The 14733-nt window shown below is 39.8% G+C and overlaps 1 protein-coding gene across 3 annotated transcripts in view; it reads left to right on the forward strand.

Moving 5' to 3' along the window:
* The window catches only part of TMEM200A (transmembrane protein 200A), a 61996-nt gene that overhangs the window by 38302 nt on the left and 8961 nt on the right, over positions 1-14733 (forward strand). Inside the window, exon 2 of one of the 3 annotated variants that reach the window (XM_075087616.1) lies at positions 7744-7789. The exons of the other annotated variants lie outside the window; for them this stretch is intronic. The gene's annotated coding sequence lies outside the window, so the exon portion shown is untranslated. The remainder of the gene's footprint in view (positions 1-7743; positions 7790-14733) is intronic. 3 annotated transcript variants of the gene reach the window in all.

A 14733-nucleotide genomic window follows, 5' to 3' on the forward strand; every position in this document is an offset into this window, starting at 1 on the left:
GTTTAAAATTATTTTCCTCCTTTTCCCATTAGAGAGGCTGTTAGACAGTAAAGCTCTACAGATCTACAGACAGCAAGGCGTGAATTCATCAGTTGAAACTTGCCTGAAGCCTTAAAACCCAGTTCAGGGTTGACCTATGTGGAGAATAGGGCAGAAATGAGGAAAGAATAACTGTCAAGGGAAACAGTTATAACTTAATTACTTGGTGCTTAGTAAATAGGAATTTGAAGAGAGTGTTCTAGGGTCAGAGCGAAAGAGCCACAGCCCAGTTAACAGATGGAAACCAGGAAGCCCTAACGCTGAAATGCTTAAAGCTAAACCTTTCCATAATTACAGGTTCAGACCCTAAGGGTAAAAGTGTCAAAAACTTCTAAGTAATTTGGGAACTCAATTTCCATTTTGAATGAAGATCCCTGGTAACTTCTGAAAGGTTCTGAATCACTCTTTAAAATTTTGCCCTAAGCTTTCTTATGCATTAGTTGTTCCACGATGAGGAAAGGGATATTGACCTTTTAGAAGTGTTTTAAATACCACTGGTGATAATCTTCTGATGATATAATTTTTATAGCTATATTCCAGACATCCTGGAACATAACTTTATTGTGATATTGATGAAGAGTAGGTTCCGGTATGCTTGGGTCTGTTTATGGTCTTATAGGTAAGAAACACGAATCAGGACTTCTTACCTCGAAACAGCATCTCTTACTTACCCCTTCCCTGAGCCAGTAGAGTAAACAAATATTTGTCATTATGCCACGCTAACGCTGGTCCTCAAGAGTTGGCCCTGGGTGGATGTAATCTACTTACATTATCGGTGAAATAAAGGTTCTTAAAAACTGTAATACAACCGCATGTGCTGTCAAAAGGAAAGGATAAGAATAAAGATGCAGATGAGTAAAGATGTTCTGAACAATATATGCCTCTTGCAGCCTATACAAATCTAAATCTGTAAATCCCTCCCCTTCTTTTGTCTTGTTCTTACTGCCCCTGTTCTTTTTTCTGTGATAACTGTTTCAGACAAGTACAAGAAGCTCATGTGGAGCATATGGTTAATCCGTGCTAAATGAGGATGCAAATGGTGGACAGCACTCATTGTGAAGGAATGGGAATAGGTAAATGTAGCCTGTGCTGCAGAAAATCAGAACAGGATTGGATTAATCCTCACAGTGTGTATTAGGAGGAGGCCAGGGCAAGGCCAGTTCAATTGAATTTCAGCATGTCACCGCTCTCCAAGCCAGAGTGTCTGTAATTAAGTTCAAAAATCAATGTTAATGCTCAGCTGGGTCACACAGCTCAAATCAGAATATAATCAGGAAGCGCTGGAAAATTAAAGGTTTCATAGAAATATTCTGATGGCTGTATTGCACTTCACCAATGCTCTTCAGTAATGCTTTTTCTGAACAAGTACTACACAGTGGTGTAATACAATTAGGACTGTATGACACTCTTCAAGGACAGGTGTCACTATGCTTATTCATGAGTGTAACAACAAGTAGAATAGAATAGGGGAGGAGTAGGGTGCTGCATCATGCACAGATTGTGAGTTTCTGAGCTAGAAAATGTTGGCACATTGGTATCTCAACTTTTGGCCACCTCTCAGAGCTCACAGGACTTGAGGCCTTTAGAGTGACATGAATGGCCCAGCTGTTCTGAAAACAGTTTAGGTGGCACCACGGTCCTGCTTTACAAATTGCATGATGTATATTATACCTCAGGAGGAAAGAAAATTAGAATCTCCTTACATATGCTGATCCTCTGAGCAGGATCACACGGGATGATATTTATGACACCAGGGGATAATGATGTAATTAACAGTAACAGTCTTTACTGACATTTCTGTAATGATTTTAGTATAAGTGAGAATATTTCATCAAGAAAAGTTCTGCATGCAAGGGAGTTGTGTTTGGTAAGACCTATGAGCTGGAGAAGTGATGATTCCTTCCAGGCTAATTTAGGGATTATTTAGGAATCTGTCCCACTGGTCCGAAAGCAGGCTGACTCATCTGGGTTTTTCTTGTTTCAAAATCTGCTAAGGTTCTGCCCTAGCTTCACATAGTGTACACACAAGCTTCCTGTAAAATGGGTCATTTATTTTTTTGCTTCTCAGATGTGGAGTTTTCAGGCTAGATTTGTGGATCTACATATGGATTATGAACTGAAAAGTTAGGAAGAGAGTGCACAGCTGGGTTTCTTTTTGCAGATTTAAGTCGGCTTAAATAAAGCAGACAAATATTGAGCACTAAGACGCTCATACTGTGTCCCTGCTTTCAGCATGTCTGGCAGCGATGAGTTGACTGTTGTGCTGCTGTTCAGCAAAGGCATGTAGTAACAGCCCTTGGGAAACCATCAGGTTCAGTGTTGTCACTGACCATTCCCAGGTATATGGAAGGCTCCTTCTGTGGCACAGAAAGGCTGCCACATGTTATCAGTAAGCAAGTAATAGATGCCTACTATACAAGCATCTCTCCATGGCTTGGAAAATGTGACTTGGGACTGTATGGAGGTGGACTGTCCAAGTGAAAAATCTAAACACAGCTTTCAGCCAATCTGAAATGCTGTGAGTATTCATGGTTGCAGCCTGCAGCTGGACAGACGTCCTTCAAAGATCCCGAATAAAACATTGCAACAAATAAAAATTTGCCAACAAGAACAACAAAAACAAAATAACTGACATGATCTATTCTGTTTTCTGATAGTACAGAAATGATATTTCTAATTATGTACTAGGCATCTTATCTCTGGATCTTTCTCTTCTGAATTTAGCTTTCGAGGGCTACAGTAGAGATGTTGTGAGTACCCTCTGTTCTGACCCATTCGTTCACCCACTCAGCAACTCAGCCCTGAAGAAGTGCAGGCGGCTTGTGTTAAACCTTTTCTCAAATTCACAGCTATTTGAAAAGCAGAAGCATCAGAATTGGCTGGAATTTGGAACAATCTTGGTTGGGATGTGCCTGGCTTAGAACCATGCCCCGGGATGTCAAGGCAGCGTGAGAAGCTGCACGTGGGTACCAGGGCAATGCAGGCTCGTTTCCAAGAGAGCCAGCTGGCATAAGTGTCTGAGGCTTAGGTGCTTACGAACTGCTCAGGGTACACAGTACTTCTCCCTCCGATGGTGGCTATACTGAATCAGCACAGAGCAGTCCATGACTTCTGTGAGGACTGTAGCAAGTTTTCTTATTGGTGTCTTAGCGATGCTCTAGGGTAAGGAAAACTGAACAGTAAATGAGAAGCCTAAATTAGGTACCTGTGAAGTGGTCATTTCAGCCTCTGAACAGGTTATGGTTGATCATTTCTGTAAAGGGAAAACAGCAGTGTGATATGAAAGGAAAAGGAGATTCTTGTTCTGTAAAATCTTACCCTCCAGCTGAACCTGGAGGATGTGATCAGCTTCCAGATCTGCCAGCAGCTGCAAGTGTATCTGACTAGTTAACTCCCACAGACCTTACACATTTCCTACAAATCACACAGTTCTCATAACCAGATGCTTTTTTTTACATTCCCTTTTGGTTTCATTCTCATCTGTCATGTTTTTTCATTGCTTGCATAGATCTCTCTGTTGATTTGATTTTTCCTTGCCTCCTAGTGTGTCCTCATTTGTTATCTTCATTTTTTTGGCATTTGCGTTGGTTAAATTACAATCTATCTCTGACATTCCAGGCTGTTTGCACACAGTTGCATGATCTGGTTCATCTCTCTGCATGCCCCTTTACCTCTTTATTCACTCTGGGTGGTCCTCAATGTTTGCAGCTCTATCAGCCACTATTTCAAATGTCAAGCTCAGTTCATGTTGTACAGAACTTTTTCCTTCTGATATTTGCTCTGCTAATTCTTGGGCATATTTTTAGAAAACATAACAGTTGTCCTTTTACTTTCTCATGTATCTGGCTTACTGTGTCATTGCTGCAGTTCTTTCATTGCCTTGAACAAGTAGGAATTACTTTATTCACATTTTATTCCCATAATGAACTTGAACTCATGTGTATATATGTAATCCAGCTGTCTAACCCATTTACTTTACCCATGGTGTTCTAGGAGGTGCCTTTTCTGCACAATCAAAGCCCTCCAGGCTTTCCCAAGGAAGTGAAAGAGCTAGCATAGTACCTGTCTTCAGAATTGACCTGTTAGGACAGTATCTCACAAAACTAGAGACTGGTTACACTTCAGGCATGCTCTGGTTGGTGTTAACTGCACTAATCGGCATAGTCCCAACTGTTCCATGACGTCTGTTGTATTTTAATGTCTGTTGCCTCTTACTCCATACTTACACTGGCGTTGCTGCTGTCTTTCCACTGGGAGGAACAAGCATTGAACAGTGACCTTTAAACACAACTGTGAGAAAAGAGGAATCAAAATTAAACACTTGTTAAAAAGTATTCTGTGTATTTTCTATGAATTTTAGTGAATAGCTTTAATTATGCATGGATAATTTTTGTTTTGTTTTTGCTTGTTGCTTTAGCTGTCTAAATAAATCTATTTCCAGTAATTTGGTAGCATATTGCTAGCCTTCTACTGAAAAAACAATGAACTGGTGATATTGCATTTCACTCTTTGCCTTACACTCTGAACCAAAAACTTCACGGTGGAGTGCTGGCAGCTTCCTGCTGCTCAACCTGTACCTACATTTTCAATTTATCTCCCTCTCCCCATTTCTTCATCCTGCTTTTCTTATTCAGAGCTGGTAATTTTGCAGTAGTGTCTTAAAAAAAACCCACAACCCATACTGTATCTGTTGGTATTCAGTAGTCTGCTGAGTTTTACTGACCTTTACGTTCTTTTCTCCTCACTAATGCATTCAGAAATTGGGTTTAGACATACCAGACTGACTGATACCTACAAATGCTCTGTGATGAGCTGAGAAGACACTAAAGCCTTAAGACATAATGTAAATTTTACACTAACTTGAAATACTTGTCTCGGTTTTTTCTGTCTTTTTGACTTTTAACTCCTTATTGAAATCATCTTTTAGTTGTTTATGCTGTCTCTGTTTGTACCACAGATCAACAGTTTTCAACAAGGTGCTTCAAATAACTTGGCCATGCATTCATTTTAGTTTAAATGTGCCTTACTTATAAGTGCTTGATTTTGAACAGTATGCTGACTTTGTGGAAGTCAGGAGGATATTCATTAAAATAAACTGATATTTGTCTTTGCCATTAACAGTGACCATATCCAGGCTAAAGAAAAGTAAGTAAAATATTAATATCATAAGGTGATGTAGCAATACCAATGTAAGTGAGGACCTCGAGGAACTAAAATAAGAATACTGCAAGTCATTTGTGAATAACTTGCAACCTATAATACATGCTAATAAAAGTTGACATCTCCTGCTAAAATTAAAATGTTACCTATTATCAGTCAGTGTTGACATCTGTCCTGATCGTATGGGTCAACTGGGATCAAGTTTTAAATTGCACAGGGTAGCTCAAAGATGTTAAAACACAGATGTAGACTTTATGAACGGAGGGCATTGAAATTGCGCAGCACACTAGATAAGCTAGCAGACTATCAGCAATGCACCCATTAATAGGTCTTTAACTAGGGCACCATGCTTTAGCTAGCAGTACCATTTATCATTCCTCATGTATTAGGAATATTCTCATTTTTCTCAGGCCTGGCAGCCTACTGTTCCACAAACCCTCTGTTAGGGACTCAGTCTAACTGGAACAACTGGATGGAGCTGGTTTTCTGCAAAATAGGGGGTTAGACATATGCTGATTCACAGATGAAAATGAAGTAACAGCAACTCTGACATATGTCAGGTCCCATGGAAAAGCGGTAGATGTTTGAAATGTAGGGCAACAGGATGGAGTGTAGGTGTCTGAGGTGAGGGAGGCAGACCTTTTAAGGGTCACGAAAGAAAGTTTTGTGGTAGATGGGTCCTGCACTTTGGTCACAACTACCCCATGCAATGCTACAGGCTTGGGGAGGAGTGCCTGCCTGGAGGAAAAGGACCTGGGGGTGTTGGTTGGCAGCTGGCTGAACATGAGCCGGCAGTGTGCTCAGGTGGCCAAGAAGGCCAATGGCATCCTGGCTTGTATCAGGAATAGCGTGGCCAGCAGGAGCAGGGAGGTGATCGTGCCCCTGTACTCGGCACTGGTGAGGCCGCACCTTGAATACTGTGTTCAGTTTTAGGCCTCTCAGTACAAGAAGGACATTGAGGTGCTGGAGCGTGTCCAGAGAAAGGCAAGGAAGCTGGTGAAGGGTCTAGAGAACAAGTCTTATGAGGAGTGGCTGAGGGAGCTGGGGTTGTTTAGTCTGGAGAAGAGGAGGCTGTGGGGAGACCTCATCGCTCTCTACAACTACCCAAAAGGAGGTTGTAGCAAGGCGGGGGTCAGTCTTTTCTCCCTAGTAACAAGCGATAGGACGAGAGGAAATGGCCTCAAGCTGCGCCAGGGGAAGTTTAGGTTGGATATTAGGAAAAACTTCTTCACCGAAAGGGTTGTCAAACATTGGAACAGGTGTCCAGGGAGGTGGTTGAGTCTCCATCCCTGGAGATATTTAAAAGAAGGGTAGACGTGGTGAGGATATGGCTTCGTGGTGGACTTGGCAGTGATAGGTTAGCGGTTGGACTTGATGATCTTAAGGGTCTTTTCCAACCTTAACGATTCTATGATTCTATGTCAAGTCCACTGTGTGAACAGCACCTGGGCATTCTGGAAGCAAGTAGAAGCAAGGAGGTAGCAGTTCTTTTGCTCTATTTAACTGGCCTTTATGTACTGCCAAGGAGTTGTTTGGTTTTAACCCCCAATGCTGTTCATAGATTGTTCATGGTAAAATAAAAAAGAGATTTACTAAGCAAATCATGTCTCTGTGTATGTGAACTCTGCTACCATAACGTAAGATACGATTCTATAAATGTAGTTCCACAGTATTTCAACATGTCTTTCTCTTAGCGTCTCACTACTCATAGGTTACTTGCCTCTCTCTGGGTTCTTCCTGTTTGCAGTGTCCTTAATCTGAGGTGTTACAGCACAAGAGAGTGGTTATTCTAACACAAGTGATAATGGGTATGAGTAAAAGTACAGAGGAAATTGTTTGTGAAGGATAATTTACATAATTGGAATGATCTTAAGCCTTCATATTGACATTTCTATTGTTTTATACATGTGAAATATTAATTTTTGTCTTGAAACTGCTGCTGTTATGTGTACTTTGTAACTTGTGTTTGCTGGTCAACAAGCTGAGTAGCAGTGTGGATGCTTACAGGTTCTACTGATGCCCCCATGTGGATGTCTGGCTAGATCACTCTAGTCTGCAGCTGAAGACATGGTTGAGTTTTACTGTTAATTTAATAATAATTTATTTCTGTAACATCCATTAATGGGCAAAAAAGTTTGACTATGTGGGATACCAAAAGTATTTTTGAACTACGCTTTCCATTCTCTATGAAGTAGTGCTTGACTATCCCTTTTTTGTATCTAGCTTTTCAAACTATTGTTGACATATTGGGAACAGCATCACACTAACCAGTTAACTTATTTTTGTGGGATTCCTGAGACCCAAGAAAATTTTCATTCCAATACTGATGTCCTATAATAGCTATGATATAACAATGGCCTAATTTTTTGCCAACATAAAATAACCTAAACCTCATACACTGATTTTTCTGTCCCTGTGGATGAATGTAATTATATTGTAACTATCTCAGAGTCCTGCATCCCAGAATCACTGAAAGTTAGTGTAGAGATGCCGAAACTGTCTTTAAATGTGACAGCTCAGATACTGTGACCTTGTTCTTTACAGCAACAGAGGCCTCAGGAGGGGCTGATTTGTCTTGCGTCTTGACAGGGTAAGTTACCTCACGCAAAGGTCCTCGGTATAAAAGACATCCTAATGCTGACCCATGTTTTTTTATTGTTCCTTAGATCATAGTTGGCAAAGATTTCAGACAGCAATGACAGACCAGATGAGCGTAACGACAGCATAGGGCCTCATCTGTGCTGAAGCAGCTGTTCCTGTTGGCCATATAAACACTCTCACCTTGTGGCTGGGCACTTAACATCTTTTTTGTACCTCTGTCATGCACTGAGATTTTCAAATACAACTACACAGTGTAGATACCTAAGTACTTTTCAAAGTTAGGCTCTTGCATTATTTGAGTGTGTTTAAAAAATTGGTCCTAGGTCTCTGACAGTAGAGAATGCTAACTCCTGCTCCTTTATGTTTGTACATTTTATAGAACAAGAAGTATTTTCTAGGTCAGAGGAAAAGCTTTGCTCAGACATCTTAGTTGTGGAGCACATGGTATCGATTTTGTATCTAATATGAAAATTTTGAAATACCTGCTTCATTTTGTTCCTAATATTATTTGATCTTCCAATCATTGGACTTGTATACAGTGGGAAATTACAGTTGTTAGAATCTGCTAATTAACATGATTAACTGAGCATGTAGTGCAGATAAGGACATTTGTTTGGTCTCATGACAGCTGGTCACTGCCTACATTAAGTGTGTGTCTAGGCTGGAGATTTTGCCTCTGAGTAAATCAAGTAACAGATTGCAAGTTAAGCAAGATGATGTGAGTGTAAATGGTAGCCAAAGCACTCCAGCATTGTTTGTGCTTATATACCTCCACACCAAGTGCCTGCCACTGTTCTATTTGAAGTTCTGTGCATAAGAACTGAAGAACCAGCAATCCAGTGCTTGTAAATGAAGATACTTCCTAACATTTTTGATCTTGTTTCATGTTTGGTTTTTACCAGGAAACTGAATTTATTTGGCACACTGAGCCCAGGGGTGTTTAGTCATTCCTTTCCTTTGCAGTAGATGACAGAGAACATAGCTTTTACTCCACTTTTACACATTCAGTCTTTCAGAAACATCTAGAGACCTGTATAAAATTTGTTTCATGACTTGTGGTTGATAGCTGATCAATACTCTGATCTGCATGGTGTGAACGTGCTTCAGAAGTTCTGTGGATTTTGGATTTCAGTGGTAGGGTTGCTGGGCTATAGTATTATCTCACAGTTTTCACTTCTTACCTCTGAAAGAAGCTCCTTCATTTATTTTTGGAATGTCTAAAAGATAAAAACTAAAAAAAAAAAAAAAAGCAGCAAACAAGAATAAATGCATAAAGCTCCACATGCTTCTCTTACAAATTTTAAATTAGATTGTGCTCATAAAGTGATTATTTTTCAATAAAAAGCTTTATTTTCTGTTTATACTGAAAGCAGATAGATTGCATGGCATAAAAGATTTAAAATAGTCTACTTATTTCACCTGTAAGCATAGATAACCCAGGATCTTTTCTAATTACTGAATGTGAGCACTAATAATGTGAATGGACAAATGTATCTAAAATAATCATGAATATTTGGCTAAATTGCCAATATCTGCTTCCATTTGTAGTGCTGATTTTCACTAGAAAATGGATTTACACAAACTGAAGTGCTAACATAGCTTAGAAACAGGTTTTGTCACTTTAGTCATAAAGGACAGTTATCACCTTACTCAATTTAGGCTAAAAAAACCCTGGCTGTTTTTTAGTAGAAAAACTCAGGCAAACTGGAGAATGCAAGCAAATAAAAGCAAAAGTAAAGCCTAGTATATCCAACTTTTATTTTCCTGTGTGCATATCATACTTTTTTCTTCTAGAAAGAAAATGAAACAACTTTATTAGTCAATCACCTTTAAGCACCTTTTCTTCAAATCTTATAAAGCTTCCTCCTGTTTTTGTTTCCCCAGCCTATTTTTAGCTCCCTCTTGCTTTTTGTTTTAGTTCTGTAATATATTTTGGAACAGGACGTGATGTGTCTGAGCATTACAAGTTAAAATTCCTGTGTGTAATTAAAGAATTTATTGGTGCATACTTCTGACAACAAGTTACAGCTCTCAATTTATTGATAATTTAATACAATGAATACAGAGATTACAGTAGGCATTCCACAAATACAACTGGTGCCTGAGAGCTTGTGTGTCTTTAGTCTGTCATCTAGGACTGAGCTAAGCTGGTACAGCTATGGAGAGCAGGACAGCTGGGAATTCAGGACATCACCCATGATGATGGTGGGGCAGGGTTTATGCTGCATGAGACAGGTGTTTTGTGTCCTGAGAACAGGTTTGGTTCAGTGCATGATGGGTGGGAAGCTGTTCTAGACATAAGAGACCTGGTTCCAACCTCATTTTACATGAGTTTTACGTTGGTAAAATCCATGAACTTCTGTAGACTCACACTGGATTTACCGCAGCGTGCCAGCAGATGTAGCTGAGGATGGAACAAATTTAAAAGTGAATGCAACTGGGCCAGGCAAAACCTTGTAGACCAAAACTAGGCCAAGTCAGAGAGCAGTGTCTTGAAAGCAAAATATAGAAAGTCAGGTTCCTTTTTCTGTCTTTGATGTGTGCTCTGTGCTTTTGTGAGTGGCTAACGAGCTCTGTGTAATGCTGCCAATATTGAATGTTGCTGATTTTGCACAGAATACAATATATGACCCACTGAAAGGATCAGGCTGAAGAAGAAATAATAGCAAAGAGGATAAGCAGCACAGGCATTCATCTCTGTGCAGTATTGCTGGGTGTTCACCTTACTTTTGACCTTGGCATAACAGTTGAAATAATTAATGTATGTGACAGATACTGTAAGTGATGAAGGCATTCAAATGGGATTTTTGTTTGGTTTGATTTAAAGAATGCCGTCATGGCATTCCCCAAATCTGGGTAACAGGCATCCTCACTTAGCTTACAATGATATTCCATAGTTATTGGATGATTATTTCAAGTTAGTTTAGAGCCGAATAAAATCCCAGGTGACTTCAAAAAAGGAATTTGACATTAATAAAACGTGAAGAAAGGCATTTGCAGACTGGAGCAAGTTCAGCCTGGGGCCCCCAGGGAGGTTGGGGGCTGAAACTCTTGCCCTGCAAACAGACTGAGCAAGTGGGGCTGGTTTAGCCTTGAAGAAGAGATGGCTCTGGGAGGACCTAACAACAGCCCCCCAGTACCTCCAGGAGGGTGCTCAAGAAGACAGAGCCAGGGTCTTCACAGTGCCACGTGGTGTTAGGACGTGCGACAACAGACAGAAGTTGCTGCAACAGACAGGGATTCAGACTGGATATAGGGAGGAACTTTCTCCCCATGGGGCAGAGGGGCAGTGTCGGAGGCTGGGCAGGGAGGCTGTGCCAGCTCGTCCTGGGGATGTTTCCAGACCAGACTAGACACAACCCTGAGCAACCTTGTCTGACCATGCAGCTGGCCCTGCTGTGAGCAGGAGGTTTGGCTAGAGACTTCCTGAGCTCCGGCTTCACTTGGATTATCCAGTGATTGTATATGATCCTATATCCACATTGTCTACATGAACGAGGGCTCTGACCTGTTGTCCTGGACAGTATGTCCCAAAACTTTGTTTGAAAAATAAAATTTTGCTCTTCAAGCTCACTTCCATGTGCTTTCTAAAGGAAGGAGAGGCTTGCATTACTGCGGACACAAACTGATGAACTGTGAAAGTATGGGTATTGATCAGTTGTACCTTTGTCACTAAGTTCTATTCCTTGTCCAGCTGAGAGGTTCACTTAATAGTAATGAAGTGTAGTTTTATAAGTCTAGTTCAGTGGGGTTTTGCTTTTTTTTTTTTTTTGATTGGGGTTTTATTTCCCCCCCTTCCCCCCCAATAATAGTGGAGGATTAAAGATTTTTTATTGTAATTTTTGTGAATTGGGGTAATTTTATAGCCTTTCTACTGAGTCATTATGCAGACATTTATTGTAACAGCTTGAGGAAGGCTAGATTAGGAAGTTGGGTTACTCACAGTCATACATGGACTTCCCTAGCTGTGAGAGTCCTGCTTTAACACAAGGCAGTGGACGGTCATAAAAGTCAGGGAATGCAATGGCCCAGGCTTGCTAATGAAATAGGATGAATGCAAGTCCAAACGCAGATTTGGTATATTCCGTGTGGATTGAGCGTGGCTCCTTCGACTGCTTGCCACACCTGAAAGTTGCATCAGAGTCACTTTGATAAAAGGGAACTGTGCCCCTTTGTACAATGTAAAGGTACCTCTTTGCATATGTTTCAAACCAGTGTGACACAGTATATTTATAGAAATATGTATAAAAATGAGATCTCATAATTCTCAATTTAAATCCTAGATTTGTTTTTTAAAAATTCATTTTCCGTTCTTAGTTTGTTTCAGTATTCAGCTTTTAATAGTAGAACAATGAGCTGCTTCTCTTTTGTTCCCAGTGTGTGTTCAGTCCATCCTCTAGATCCACTCCAAATCCGTTTTCTGTCCTTCACAATTCGTGGACCCCCTGGATTCCTTAAAGCAGTAAATATTTCAGTGTTTTTAAGAAAGTTCTGATGTGCCATGCCTAGTTATATTTCACAGATTGTGCAGAGATAACTGCAGGACCCCTGTGGTCTTGCTTGGACTAGTACAATGCAGATTTGATAACCACTGCCAGATCTAAATTTTTTAAATAAACGCATCACTGTCAGACTTCAAATTTCCCAGCAGATTTTGACGTGTCCTTGATATGAGCTTTTGTTTTCCACTTATGAGCGCGAAGATTTTACTATTTAACATAGACCTATTGTAAAGCAAGTACAGACCATTTGATACAGCTGCATAGTCTACTAATATCCAGGGAACCTCAGTTTTTAATCTCTGCGATGGACCTTCTGCCTACTGCTGCACCCAAACACCCTGGTGCCCTTGCATCGGCTGACCCATGCGCAGCTTCCCTTTTTCTTTTTATGCTGTGAAACTGCTTGCACGATTTGGCCTGTATGCATAATCTGACTGGCAGCCAGGAGGTTAAAAGAACATGATTAGTACCTAAGTTTATCCCTTTACAGCCTAAAAGAGGCACCGTTAAAGGGAGTTTGAACTCAAAGGGTTTGTTTCAGCTGGAAATTTCAAAGCTTTAATGTTTTAAACAGGCATGCAGTTTCCTATCCTTGGCTTTTGCTAGCATGACTTTAAAATCCCAGCTGAGGTTATGAAGATTTTTAATACCACATTTCACGTGCTTTCTTCTCACCTATTGTCAATTAAAGTACACTTAAAATACCCCATAATCATGAATACAAAAGATGTCTTTTGCCTGCTTTCTTTGCTTTTTAAATCTGTTCAATCAGGTCGTTTTTTGAATAGATATGAGGAGAGAGATGCCTCATAAGGTAGTCCCATTGGTGTGCTAGGCATTTGGAGGGGGCTGCTTGTTAAACTGCTAAATAAAAATGTAATTTGAGGTGATTTTTTCTGCGTCTTGTGGAACTACCCTCTGTTTGGTTCTTGCTGTTTTATCTCTACCAGAATGATTAATCCCTTTGGGCATATAAAGTTGCATATTTTTACCATTGGAATAGAACAGATTGTACCAGATAACAACCTCTGTGCATAGATAATGTATTGATAGGTGTGTATTGTACATCAGGAGAAAAGTATAGCTGTGTTAAGTGCAGATTAATACTATTTGTTTACTCAGTTACGTTATCAGTTCTCTTATTACTTTATCATTTGCATTCTTGATTATGAGAAATATTTTCTGTGTAAACAGTCTCTCGCATACCTCCTTAATTTCTAGGACTCTAGGTTTATCAAAGGTAAAAGAAACTTTCCTTGATATTAAAATTTGTCCTCTTGTTAAAATTTGAAATTGAATCAGTTAAATGATAACAAATCAAGTACTAATGGGAAATAAATTTCCTAATCAGCTGAAAGAGTAAGACAGGAAATGCTATGGTAATATAAATCATGTTCTGTCACACACTGTTTACTGCAGTGATGTTTAATTCTTTGCTGAGACACAAGAGCTGTACTTTTGAGAAAGTTTTACATACGTTAAACTACAGGGAAATAGCATGTATAGTTCTGAATATTTCACATAATTAAACTTCAACCATTTTTCAGATAGTAAATGTGAAAGAGAAATATGCAAACAGAAAAGATTAGAAGTCGTAAGGGACACTGAAATGTATCTGGAATAAAACAAATCATACTAAAGAAATACAATTCTAGTATTCTTTAGTTTGCTTCCCATCTTCGCTGCTAGCATACCTTTAAAATTAAGTGTAAGATCTCAGTATAATTCACATTACTATGTCTGTATTCAAAAGGCTAAGTTGTAGGTAGAAGTAATAACTTTATAGTACCAAAATAGTTGAAAAAAATTAGCTAAGCTTTCAGGCATCTAAAATAGAAGCCCCAAGCTTTAAAGCATACTGCAAGTTGAGAACAATTGCTGAGGGATTAATTAGATTTTTAATAGTTAGACCATCTCTGAAAAAAGTTAGTTAACAGCAGTACAGTTAAGGTGATGCTAGTCCTTAGGGAGGAAAGAGGGGCAGCCTCTTGGGTGAAAGAGAGAAATAAATAGTTTGTAGTTTGTGGAACCAAGAGAAGTTAGTTGGAGCCACTAGAACATGCTATGAAATCAGTTCCTTTCATTGAATCTGTGCTCTTGCACACATCTTTCAGATTTTCCTAGGCTGCCTAGCGTTAGAGCCATTGTCTAAATAGCAGCTCTTGCCTCAGTTGCTCTTAAAACAGAAATGTGCAGTCTGTAATAGGTTCTTGCAGTTGACACATCTCTCATATCTGGGCTAATCAGTCAGTGAGTCAACTGGCCTCAAATCCCGTGAAATCCTACCCCACCCATTTTGTCATTTGCTTAGCTTCCAAAAGATAACTGGGAATTACCTGTGTAGACAGTTCCTAGCTTCAAAAGGAATCTGAGTCACTCCTCTTATCTGCTCTACCTCCCTGTGGAGGTGTCCAGGCTGTTCAGATTGCTC

This window comes from Phalacrocorax aristotelis, chromosome 3 (assembly GCF_949628215.1).
Source record: "Phalacrocorax aristotelis chromosome 3, bGulAri2.1, whole genome shotgun sequence".
Classification (NCBI taxonomy): domain Eukaryota; kingdom Metazoa; phylum Chordata; class Aves; order Suliformes; family Phalacrocoracidae; genus Phalacrocorax; species Phalacrocorax aristotelis.